Source organism: Poecilia reticulata, chromosome 8 (genome assembly GCF_904066995.2).
Source record: "Poecilia reticulata chromosome 8, P_reticulata-male-v2, whole genome shotgun sequence".
In the NCBI taxonomy this organism is placed as follows: Eukaryota; Metazoa; Chordata; class Actinopteri; order Cyprinodontiformes; family Poeciliidae; genus Poecilia; species Poecilia reticulata.
Genome location: NC_088837.1, coordinates 11,830,349 through 11,844,502, shown reverse-complemented (window position 1 = coordinate 11,844,502; position 14,154 = coordinate 11,830,349).

The following is a 14,154-nucleotide window of genomic DNA, read 5'->3' as shown; positions in this document are numbered from 1 at the left end:
TTCCAGTTAGAACCACCACAGAAGAACTGCACCCTTTAATTGAAGGCAGGTCACGCCCTAATTCTCAACACAAACATCATTATTATGCTTGGACATTTGCTCATGAAGTTTGAGAACACCTGATCTAGTTTATGCCAAGCATTCAGCTCTTTTGAAATCCTCTGATGGTTATTGGGCTGCAGTCAGCACCAGTAATGGCCTTAATTTGGGTAGAGGATTGTCCCGTGTCTTGACGGACAGCCAATCGGATCCTGCGGCTCAGAGCTGGTGAAATCTATTTTGGGTCTACCACTTGACTTTTTTGTTCCATAACCCTCAGGATCATTTAAAAAATGCTAAATTACTGTCTTACTGCGTCCAACCTCAGCAGCGATGGCACGTTGTGAGAGGCCTTGCTTGTGCAGCTCAACAATCCTACCATATTCACAGTCAGTGAGCTTTTTTGCTTTTGCCATCAGGGGGTCTTGACAGTGTAAAGACTTGACAGAAAATGACCTGGAATCCAGATTTTTGCACAGCTTTTGGCTTTTAAAGACTATGGTCTTAAACTTTTGATCAGCTGAAAAAAATCATGTTTGAGTGTAAATGCAGTTTTCAAAAAATTCCCTGATCAAAAGTTCTTGTCTCTTGCACTGATTTTTTCCTTCAACATTGTGAAGCTCTAGAACCTTCTTAAGATCCAATAGTGCAAAATGCAAATTCTTGCAATTTTTTGGCTAGTCTTAAGATTTTGATCAGGAGTGTATACATGACTGGGAAAATGTGAAAAAAAAAACAAAAGTAGTCAGCTGCTGAAAACTTTTGTCTATAATTCTGAGTGCTTGTACCGACTGATGCTGGATCAGTCAGTCGGTTGACAACACAGTCAAGTGTGTTGTCTAAGTTTAGCAGCCAACACATTACAAACACCTGGCCCCAGAACAGTTGGTAGGACGGCTCTCTGCTGTCTGTTTGTGGCAGATGGCTGCGCTCAGAGAGGAGTCGACTGTTCCAGTACATGGGACCATCAGGGCTACAGCAGCCAATCACAGGAAGGGGTGGCGATTTGCGTTTACCCAGCAACAGGCCGGGAGCTGCTCAGCAGGACTCAGGTGGGGTGACGGAGCAACCTCGGGCCTCGGGAAGAACTTTGCATGGTCTTGTCGGTCCACATTTAAAGTTTTCAGTCAGAATGTCTGCAGGGGAGAACTTGGCTCATTTCGAAACACACTCTGTCTGCATGTGTAAAACACACCGCTAAACTGATTGAGACCACAAGCGTTTGCTGAAGTAGGCCTTTAACAGCCTCACTCAAGCCAGAGTGTGTTTTGCGTTATCCGTGTTGACACAGCAAAGCGGAGAAGGAGAAAATGAGGCAGCAAAAGCACATATTGCAGCAAATGAAGGACAGTGACTGCAAATGTCAGGAAGGAAAAGAAAAAAACAAAACCCGGGGGAAGAAAGGTTGTGTCTGAACAAGCAGTTTTCTCTCCAAAAAAAAACTCCACCAAATGCATTTTTAAGAACTTGGCTGATGCACCGGCAGGGAGAACAAAACGACAAAAGAAGCTGCAGCAGGAAACAAAGCAGAGAAAGTTGTTCAATAGATGGGTCGTTTTCTGCATCCTTACGTTTCGGAGACACGGAAGAAGGTGACAAATTGTCAATAATTAGCTTTACCTCCTCATCCGGTCTCTTCTTAAATGAAGCGACTTCAATGCTTGAGGGGTACAGATGTTCCTAAACTGCATAGCTTTTAATGCATGCAGCGACTGTTCTCCTTGAAAATGCAGTTTGCATGTTGTGCACGTCAGTGTATTAACTCACGGACCATTTGTTTCTGCTGTTGACACCTCTCTTAATGCTGAAACTGTAAATCACTGAGTGCGGCTGACAGCTGTGACATTACCAAGCCATGCAATAAAGGAGAATGCTGAGCTCAGACTCAGAATATACTTTCTCCACATTATACATTTTGCAAATTGAGTTGTTTTTTTTTTGCCCCCCAACTGTTCTTGCATAATTGCAAGCTTTACAATTACTTCCCATCAACACCAAACTTTCTTCAGGGGAGTTTTATTGCTTAAAATAGAATCATCACGTCTGCAACAAAGCAGAACTCTGATTTGTGCTAATGAAGCCGCAAAGATGATGTCCTTACTTTTGTCTTCTCAGCAGAAATGTCAGGTCTTTCACACAGTAGCTGCTAAATCAGTCACTGACGCTTAGACACGCTCTGCTGGAGCAGGTAAGGAAAGGAATGAAAGCACAGAAGGCCAAAAGCAGAGAGGATAAATGGTTCAGAGCGTCAGTGAAGACATAAAGCACTTGAGAAATCTGGATGATAATGAGGAATAACGACAATGCTATCTATGATTTTTTTGATTTACATTTATTCCACAACCAAAGTCTTCAAAATCTCTGATCCATATTGAGGTTTAACAGGCGGCGGAGCAGATACGGGCCGGGCCTCTGCCTGGGCTTTAACACTTGCATGGTCAACCTCTTATAGAGGAAATCAACCCTTCACACACGCACTTACTTTACTGCTGTTCCTTAACAGATTGAGAGGCTCATTCAAGGGGGAACAATATGCCTCTTTACCAAGTGTGTGTTAGCTACGTATTGGATCAACGTTAGCTAACACAAGTACCAATCCGAACGTTCGGATCGGTACTTCCAGCTTCGGAGTGGAGGTTGGTTGTTTACAGCGCAGACAATTTCTGGTGACCTTACACATCACGGGCAAACATAAGAATTGGGTCAAATTTTAAAACCCCAACAGAGTCCATGCCTCCAGGAAACGATCATTTCTCAACAGCAAAGAGCCCAGACACTCTGGGTGAAGTGAGGTGTAGTACTAACAGCCGGTTTTTACCAGGCTACGTAGCGATAAGCTAATATTTGGTACTTATCTGGTTTTGCTTGTCAAAGTTCCCGTTTTTGAAAACTTTTTAATTAATGCTCTGACTTCAGATTTAACCAAAAAGCTGTTTTCTTGTAATCATTTCTTTGTTTATGAACAGTAACAATTTTAGTGCTTCATGTGTTAGCAAATTAAAAATACTTTGTGACTTTGACCCAATTTAAGAAACTAGCAGATTATCATTGAGAGCATAATAATATGCTCTCTATGGATGCTTCAGCTTTGTTAGATTTTTATTTTATTTTGAAGATAATGTTTAGCGAATCAAGTGTGGTATTTAGCCCCAGCTCTTCTTACTGGAGCTGGTCTGCCTACCCTCATGTAAGTTTTACCGCTGCCTTTGACTTTTTTCTGTACTTTTCTGTTTTCAGATGTTCGGAGGCTGCTGCCGATTTTAAATTCTGGTCACAGGATACACAGTAGCACACAAAAAAAAAAGTTTGACCGTATCACTCCAGTCCCGAAATATTTCCCCCTGGATTCCAAAACAAACCGCATCTCCTTCAAAAAGTTTTATTTCAAAATGATAAAATATCCAGTGAATGTGAACTCTCTCCTGTGTACGTGTCAGACACTTCGATTTCTGACATTTATGGTACGCTACAATAACAGACTTGAAGACTGCCGTGTCACAAAAATGTGTTATTTTTATAAAATGGCTCCTAAGATAATGTTAGAAACTTTCGATTCTCTAGAGTTTAGACATTTTTCATCTTCCCCTCAAGGCGTGTTTTCATTGAAATGTATTAAAAGGTTCCGTTTAGCTTTTGTTTTTTTGGTTATTGTTTTATCTTATCTTTATTCTTTTATATGATGACATGGGGGGGACTTGCTCATCTTTGTGACCTTGTACAATTGCGTCTTTGAAATTCATCAAACTGAATGATACCCAGGTGGCTTTAGGTTATATAAATACATTTTTACTTTGACTTTGACTTTAACCAGGGAGCTCTGGGGATGCCTTGCAGTATCAAGGACATTGCAAACAGTGGTTACTATAGGGTAAAGTCAACAATATGTAATGGAAATAAGAGTCCCATTCCTTACAGCTACTCAGGAAAGGCAAGTAAACACATCATTTAAGTGAGAAAGATACGTTTATTTTCTTTTCACAGAAGTCTAGAAGAACTGACAAGAAAAAAGTTACTCAACTCAACTTGTGTGCATCTACAATAAGATCATTTATGGAAAAGCTAAAAACTGGGAGAAAGAGGAGACAATCTTGCCATCAAGTGAAGTGAGAAGGACGGTAAGGAAAGTAAAAAAACAAAAGAATCATTATCGTATTTCTAATATACACAGCAATTGTAATGAATTCAAAAACACAATTCAAATGGGAATTAAATTAAACAGATCAGAAGCCACTGCAGTCAGCATCTGAATTATCGCTTGTCCGGACCAGGTGGTTTTACATTTCAAACTGACGTGGGGAATCTGGTACCAGCGGAGTAACTTTATCAGCACATTTTTCAAGACAGAAAGATATTCCTCTGTATCATTCAAATCTTCTGTAGAAGAAATAAAAAAAAGTCAATGAGTTGAAAATGCGAAAGAGCTGAGGCAGCAGGATGTGAGCACACAGAGTGTTGAGTGTATGAAATAGGAGAAGAAATATAACATGGTCAGCGATGTGTACTTCCCAACATTATTTGCACCATAACCACTTCAAAGAGCTCAACGGTCCAGTGAGCCGAATTTGTAGAGCAACCAAACTTGACCTTCACAGGTCTTGCCAGAAAAAGATAAGAGTTTCAAAGGTTTAATACAACAAATATCACTTTGTCTAATGTGATCAGTCCAAAGACTCCATTGTTTAGAACATCCCCCCTCCCCCCCCCGCGCCCCCCCCCCTTCTATTACAAACATTGCCTGGTGCCTTTGGCTCGTTTTTCTCACAAAGAATATTTCATCAGACAAGGAAGTGTGGAAAAGCCTCACTTCCTAAAACCACTCAAGCACACAAAGACAAGTATTTCTAAATTTTGCTGTGAAATCGACGCTCAGAGAATACTTTCAGATTGTAGAGCAAAGTTTTGGAGACCTGCGGTCAAAAGACGATAGAAAACATCTTCACTTGTGTGTATATTGTGTGGCAGTCGTACTTGATCACCATCTGCAGGTTGTACTATGTATTAGTTCATATTTCTCCCAGCGTCATCTGATGAGTAAGACTCCTTCAACTCCTTCGTGAAGTCCTGACTTTAATGCTCTCCGGCAAACACTTACTGTGATTTTTATTTTTTTATTTTATCATTGTTGTTGTTGTTAAGCCGCGGTGATGACACGGGCGTAATCACAGCACATTTCGCCACAGCAGGATATCATTACCACTTAGCGCAAACGCAAGTTGACACTGTTGCTGATCGCTGTGTGGGAAAAAGCAAGAAGTTAGTTTTCTCACACAAAAAAAGGAGAAAAAAACGGAGATAGAAAAAGCAATGAAGCCTTTAAATGCCCCCTTTGTTGTCGACACATTTTCTTTTGTCTCACGCAAACAAACAAACACACAAACAAACAAACAAACAGTCGTCTGCGTATGAAACACACAGCAGAGTTTCTCATCCTCCTTTAACGGGGGCGGGGGGGACATTAGTGTGTCCTTGGAGACAAGGTGGACCGTGATGTAGTAGGTGGTCTGTCCGGGCCCCGGGCGATAAATAAAATAATCTCCAGGATGAGTAGTGGTGCTGAGAAACTGTGATGCTGCAACACTGGGGCAAATGCTTTGGACTGCAAGTTTTTTTTAATTTTCTTTTGTACAGAGCTGCCATGAACATAACAAAGGATTATAGATCTGTTCTTGTTGTTTCTGCTCAAAGGCAGCTGCAGGCAAGTTGGGAAGGGATTGGATTGATTTAACTGGTTTTGCTAAAACAATTAAGAAAACACACAATGCGAAATGTTCCTGTAATGCGTCTCTCTTGGAGAACATCTACGCCACGTGAGGTTCTGTTGCAGAGCTGCTGCACTGACAGGCTGCTGCATCCTAGATGAGCAAACGGCAGCTACATTATATCCTGTTAGACTCTGTGATCATCACTGCTCTCAACAAACACGATGCGCCGTCCAAAATCCTTGTATTCTTTGGACAAATCCATATGACTTTACTTATAGTTTACAGTAACAGTACAGTTTTGCACATCCTGAGCAACCTATATGTTATTTTATTTATTTCTGTTTGAATGCTTTCACGTGCATGTCACTTTGCTGCTGAAACAACAACGAGGGACAACAAAGAATAAATAAACTCTATTTTTAACCTATTCAGTACAGACCGTCTAGAAATGTCCATGGTAAAGAGCCAGAATATTAAATCCAGTCTTTAAAAGAAAAGTAAATATGCTTAGTGTAAACACTGCAATGATGGAGTGGATGTGGCTTTTTATCGAACTGTAAAGTTTTGGAGAAAACATTCCTTGTGGTACCAGAGCTAAGAAAAAAAAAAACTGATTGGTGGCAGACTAATATGATTCATAAACATGTTTAAGCTCTGTATTTAAGTGGTTTATTTGTGCAAAAAAATTAATAAGCCTGTATCAATTTAGGCTTTGCATTTTTTTTTTTTGTTATTTGTTAAAAGTAAGTCCTAAATCAAATAAATATTTTTCATCCTCTTGTCTTTTTCCTGCAACTTTAAACTTTCAATTCATAACTCAAACTAACTGCTCTGTATGGCACTTAGACATGATTTTTATCCATTTTTATTGCCTTAATTAACATTTTTTAAGTTTCATAATTTGACCCGAGGCACCTAATGGTTAAATGTACAGAAGGATTTCATTAAGTCAGGAGAGGTGGTCATCTGATTGAGTTTTGGTGTTTGGTTTCAGTAGGATGGTGTTTCTAAAACCCAGATTATGTGGATTATAAAAAAAAAAAAAACAACTGCGAAGAACTGAAGTGGTGAATTATTGATGTTATTGCATACAGCCTCATTTAAGAGAAAGAATATAACTCTGGCATTGGTTTATACCTGCATATTGCTTCCTGAAGCACAGGGAGAGGCTTGGAATAAAGGAGCATATTCATTAATAATGAATACATGATGAGAGGTTTTATTATCATCTCAGCATTTCTTTCTTTTAACAAAAAGGGAAACGAGTAATAATATAAAAAGAATTCAGACTTTGTCATCCTGATAATTGACATGTTTGATAAGAATTTGGTTATTTATATTTCAGGGGGAAAAAAAACATAAAGCCACAATTAGTGACACAATGATTTGCCGTATCTTTTTGAAAGCCTCTTTGGCCGCTCCGGCTGCAATCAGAAATAAAAACGAGCAACCTGCAAGCATCAAAACAAAAAGAGCACTACAGTAGGACTCAGTCAGCCCTGCACTGTGTAACACTAGCTGCAGCATCCTGAATGAGCTGTGGGAGCTGAAGGCAACCCACTGCAGGGCCAAAGGAATCAAAGAGCTGAAAAAAAAACAAAAAACAGTTGGCAGAATTGCTGATGGAAAACACAGGCTGACTTCAGGAAGTGAAGTTCATTCTTGCAGGAATGGAGTGTGTGTATATAAAATGAAATTGTGCTTAGTTTGTTCTTAATTTATTCTCTTAGGGGAATGCGCCATAAAGCCCATAACTCTTCCCTTGAATTGTTTTTTTTTTTTAAATGTTGATGTGACAAAATACATTTTGTGATATGAGCATTAGCAGTTTGGTAAGGTATTGGATGTATTTTAAAAAAATAAAAATAAATAACGCAGCTAGAGGTTAGGAAGGTTTTTAAACATGCCCTCTCACTAACTAACTGGGGTTTTATGGAAATATAATTTGGCAGAATGTTCTGGTAGCTCTTCTCATCTGATTCATTTACTGTTTTGATTCATTTACCCACTGGCTACAAAGTGAGTTCAGCCCATGCTTGTTCACATCCATACGCTCTTAAATAAAAATGATTTGCTACGGCGTCGGTGACCAGACCAATCTCAACGTTTTGGCAGAGAAAGATGGAGGAGGTAAACACATCACTACCCCTGAGAAATGTGGACGCGGGGAAAGACTTGGCAACAATCACAAAGGAAAAGCAGTTTTTTGTTGTTGTTTTTTCGGAAAGAAACAGGAAGAATAAATCTCTCCTTGTTGAACCAACCACAGACATGTAGCTCAATCGGTTTTGATCACTGACAAAATAGCCTGTAGCCAATTAGTATCAACTAATCATCCAAATTTGCCACTGATGGTTAAAATTGGTTATAAACTTTTGGAGATACCGTTGTGTACACTGAGCTGATGGCCTTACCTTTCTCTGTAACTAGTTTGTCAATTGCTTAATCACATTCCCAGGAGATTTCAATGTGCATTTTATGTTTGACTGGACCTTATCGCCAAGCAGGAGTGTCTGGTACTCCGCTACACTGGTACTGATCAGACTAAGACTAATTTATTTCATTCAGTGATTATAAATGGTAGCACATAAAGTTCAGATGTGGGGATACCTCAAAGCTCCAAAGCTTCAGCCAACTTTTATTCAACATGTCTGTCATGTTTCTTCCTATTTCTGTGATTATGCTTCATATTTTAATGAGATGCTTTAAGTTTCTAACATGTATTTTGCTTTTTGGAGGATTATTTTTACTCTTTTCCTTTATTTTTTTTTTCCCTCTGTAATGGACATTAAATTACCCTCTTGCCTTGAAGAACAATGACAGCAGTCGTAACAAAGCTTGACAAACCACAAGGCCTATTGTTAGATTTGAAACTGGTGCAGTTTGCCTTGGGCTGCTCCTGGCGCAGCGACTGTCCTCATGCCGGTAGATAAATCCTGGACCAATAGGATCATTAATTGTATTAACCGGTCCTCACCTGTCCCACACCTTGGCTGAGTGTCAGTCCTTCCAACGTTTCCAAGTTGGGTCACAGAGAGCCAAGGATCTCACTGAACAGCTGCAAGACCACACACATGCTTGGGAAAGCAGCACAAGAAAACTCAACAAAGAAGCACAAAAATAACAACATCTCTTAAAATCGTTACAATCTGTTTTCTGCAGCAGTTGATTTTGAACATCAAGATGCAAAGCCGGTACTGGTACATACATAATGTGAGACTGTGCTGTCAGACCACTGAATGCTATCTTTATTGTTGTCCCTCTTCCAACTTCAAGTCCTCACATTTCTCCTTGCAGCTGCTTGTCCTCATTTATTTTTAGCTTCAAGCTCCATTTTCTATTGATTGCATCTGCTCTGTGTTTTGCGTGGAGAACTTGGAGCGGTGCCACGTTTCGTCGGCTCGTCATTGTCCTTGAGAATGCCATGACACAAGGTGCACATCATATCTCAGCCTCATGCTATCGGAGTCGAGAGCTTTCACTAGTCCCCGTTTTATTCAGCGTAGGAGTGTTTTGCCACTTAATTATTAAGTAATTAAACAGGGCATGACAAATTCATGTTCTAACCGTACTTCTAGAATAATTAACGCTTAAACGGATTCAGTGGATATTTGTGGGTCAGCCACAGATGTGGGATGGCCAGAATAATGAAGAAAACACATTTGCGCAGGTTGATGACGGGATCCAGCAGTTTGTACACAGGATGTAAATGTGCAAGAATAGAAACAGAATCACATTCCCTGCACATTCCCAAAGGCTTAGAGATATCTGGCCACATCAGCATCACAGATACTGAAGCAATTCCCTCCTCACTTGCCTGCTTTTTCCCTCTCTGCACATTTACTTGTTCCTGTTATCGTCCCCTTTGCACCCGCACTCCCAGGGAAGGTAACAGAGTTTTAAATTGATCCCATAGAGGCTTTTCTACCTTACATCCCCACATTTGTTAATGTATCAGAGAATATAGGATTTAGTACAATTTTGACCAGCAATGTACATAATATGAGCAGCTGAACCATCTTCTGTCCTTCCATGAGTTAATACATTTTGAATATTTTGCTAGGCTATCTTTTCCACCCCCCAAAAAATGAATAAGATGACTCATGTCTAAAATTACTTCATTTGAATATTGAATACATTTTGAATATTTTGCTAGGCTATCTTTTCCACCCCCCCAAAAAATGAATAAGATGACTCATGTCTAAAATTACTTCTACCAAAGATGGTCTGTCAGTATTAGATTAAACAAAAAACATTTGAGGTAAAAATAAAACATTTGTATTGTTTACTAAAGTAAGAGAAACACAAATTTAAAAACACATCATAATAGAAAACCAACTGGATCTGGAAATAAAAATCCAACCATGCAAAGTCCCCAAATGTGACCTTTAAAAGTTAACATTACATTTGTTATGCTTCAAGCATGTCTACACATGTCAAGGTCCTCATGTGAATAATCTGATTGTGTCTATTTGAGGCAGCTCTGAAATCATATTTAGTTGAAAGAGTAAAAAATAACGATGGATACGGGAAGCCTGGAATAAGAACAAATATTATTTGAATTATTTTGCTTTTTCTTTTCTCTCTCAGATTGAAGTAGACATTAAAACCTGGGCCTGGACCAAAAAGTCTCTTTTCTTCAATGCGAGAAACTTAAAGTAAATCTTAAGATATAATGAGTTTAGATACATTTTGGGAATTTAATCTCTTGGCACAAATCTCTTTTTTCATCTGATATAGTATAATTAACTGTATTATAATTTTATTTTATGTTATTTTTTTAACTTTGCGTGTTTCTTTTGAGTAATTGGTTGAGAGGATTGCTGGATCTCATTTTGAATGATTATACATTTAATTCATGTCTACATTTAGTAATAGTTCTCACATGTTCTTCTTAAAATCTCTACTTGATGGGTTGCAATATTTTTTAAATAATTTCAACTAGATTACAATCTCCATATAAAAAAAATAAAGAAGTTTTCTTGTGAGAAATAAGTGCCCAACTGCAGAAGCCTGCAGTCTGTCTGACTGTGTGAACGACTGATCGTATCGTAAAGGCTTTGGAGTCCTCTCACTTGATACAGGGGAGTACAGATGCAGCCCATTTACCATTTTTGTGCTTCTTTTAGAATGATATACATGTTTACAAAGTATAATCAAGGATTAATTCAGCAAACTGATTTTGATTATGAAATCGACTGGCTTTTGAATATTCAGTATAGAATAATGAAACTACACTCAGTAGAAAACACTGTTGCCTATCTACATTAAATTTATGACCAGTTAATGTTGAACACTACCAGATGCTAAGCAGCTGAAACACTAATTCTCATCTCAGTGAACAAATTTGCTCTGTACTGTGAATTAAAGTAGAAACACGGCCCAGTGACATCTGGCATCTTTTTCCCATCTCAACATTTCCTGTTTCAACCTGTGGAGCAGGAAGTCAGATCAGTGAAACCTGAACATGTTGCTGCACGGCTTGAAATGGACGAACGACTAAGACTCTGCTGATGTCTTCTCTGATACGGCAACCCAATGCTGTTTTAAAAATGCACGAGTTCCACCACAACAGCATACACGAATTGGTCAAATAAAAAAAACAACCATTTTATTTTATTTTATTTTTTATTTTTTTGCGAGCACCATTACGGTTTTTATTGCCAGTAATTTGACCTGAAACAGCCTTCAGAGTCAGATAAGGATTTTTCCACTTGCTTTTGCTCTCCTGTTTCTCACCCCATCTCCTGTAGCTTTTGCTCCACAGTGTTCATATGTAGGCTGCTTATTGACAAGGGCGCGCCCAAATGCAAACTCATCTGCCTTTTGTTTCACTTGTTACAATTTACGTCCACCCATGCCCCTTTCCCAAACTTTCCATATTTGCATACAAAGGAACACACTTTGAAGTCCGTACTTACCGAGCCTCATTTTTCAGAGGAAATAGTGGGGGAACAAGGAGACCATTGAGCGATTTGGTGAGAGGAGGGGAAGCTGGGCAGGCCTGGCACTTGGTCCGACATTCAACAAGGGGGCTGATTAGAGGTGGCATCAGGGCCTAAATGGAGACGTGCATGGCTGAGCTCAGCAGGGGACTGTGTAATTTTAGTTTTTTGGTCAAACAATACACAATGAGATTTTTTTTTTCATTTTTTTTTTTTAGCACAAGTTTACTAATTTGATGCTAACATTTATAGGTGTAACTGCTGAGGCATTGCAGTCTTTTCCTTTCCAGTAAACATTGTTTTGGGGGGCCTCAGGAAATACACTGGAACTGATTAAAATAATACTTTCAATCTCTGTTGCCACATATTTTTTGTTTTGTTTTCCACAACAAACACTGTGCTGCTGTAAATGAAATGTTAATGTAGGCAGGTTGTGTATTTTGGGATGATTCAAGCATTAAATTATTATATCTTTTGTGTTCGTTTGGGTGTTTTGTGCCATCGAGTCCAGTTTAAAATGTTTTTTTTTGTGCATTTCTGTTGGCTTTTCAGTTTGATTTTAATACACTGTGTTCATTTGTTTGTACTTTTAGTTTCATTCATGCCTCTGGCTTGTGATCGCTGCGATCTTGGAAGTGACCCCAAGAGCAAAACGCTAAATAGATGGTTCATAGGTTTTATTTAAAATGTCTGTGCTTGAATTAATAATGTTCTACACATGTTCTGACTTTTTCCTATATTTGCCTTCCCATTTTTGTTGTCTGCTCACTGCTGCTGTTTACTGTAATCACCCACTAGGCTATTACTGATTCTGCTCTACTACTGTTAATGTGGGTTTTTACAACACCTTCATTTTCCGCCTGCTGTCCTTGTTACACCCTGTGCTGAGAGTGGAAATACATTAGTAATAATATGGATTGTGGCACAGTAGGGCTAAATGGGTCATTGCGTTCAGCGTCTCTGCCTGTTACATAACGCCTAAGTAGAGTTTGACCACGGCCGCTGAGACCTGACCGTGATGTGACCGCTCTGCTGTCACAATGACCCGGGTTTTTATCAAAACACACAAAAAAACAGCCAAAAGGAAGAAAGTAGACAAGCCAATATTACAGCCGTGACAAATACAAATGACGACGTTTGTCTGTATTTCTAAAATTGTTATTGTTTAGCTGAATTAACACTTTTACACAAGTTTGATTTTTGATCCAAACTGACTGGGACATTCAAAAGAGCCCCAACCAGGAAACAGTTGCAGAACATATTAGTTCTCTCATGGATCTTGTGCAAGGATTTGGAGCACAGAGAGAGTGTTTTCTCTGGTTGCATTATCTAAAAATAAACTTGCCCCCTTGCATAATAACTGAGCCAGTGTGAGAGCAAAAGTTGATTGCCAGCAGGTCCCGACCAGCATCAGCCTCTAAGGAACACGATGTTCACTAGCAGCTTCACAGACCTGACTGACCGGCATTTATGGAATATTTGGAGGACAATTACAGTGCTCTGACCTAGTGAAGATTAATATAGCGCCACTTCACAACAAATGTTACCTTCAGCCACTATAAAAAAAACCCCAAAACAAACAAACAAACCCAGTTGATACAATAAATGAAATTAAAATCATACAGAGAGATTCAAAGTTTGCTACATGCAATCTGATTTGATCCTGGTTATAAAACCATGTTGCCAAGTTCAGTTTATTATGGGTCTAGGAAGCTGCACTGTTTCCACTGAACATATGGCATCAGCTGATAGTCGATATCATCACGGGGTCATTTACCTTTGCAGCAATCCCTCATACCGAGCATTCATGTGGTTATAGTGGAAATGAAACACTCCCTTTTTAAGAGACATAATCTCCATCAGAAACTGTCAGAAATCTCACAGAAGCACTTGCTCAGGAAAACCGTCTGTCAAATCAAAAGAAGAGACTTCGTGGTAGCCATAGTGAGTTTATCCAGGCGTGAAATAGCTAGTGGTACTATCCACAAAATATCCAAATGTATTTCCGTCAATCTGTTTCATGTTTGCTCCATCTTGTTCCCACAGAAGCAGTGTCACGGTTTTGTGTATATCTCTGATGCCAAAGGTAACAAACCGACCCACCAGCCAACAAATAAATAAATAAACTCATCTGCCTTTGATTTGAAGCACTTGTGTCTACACGTTTCCTCCCCTTCATCTCTAAAATTGCCTCCGTGCAGTGTTCCCTGCCATTGAATCCCTCATCAATCACCGCTCCCGATCCATCCCATCCATCTCGCAGGCCAGGGTCCCCTACCTCATTCTGTGCTCATAAATCAGCAGGCGGATGCATTCTAAACAGCATCTGTCTTTTTGTTTTCGTCCTCTGGCCTTTGCTAATCAGCGGTCGTGTTTGTTTGTTGCACGAATCTTCACCGTGAAACCCTCAGCATGCGCAGCACCGACCGACCACCTGTATGCGTAAGCTGCGTGTGCACACAGTGTGA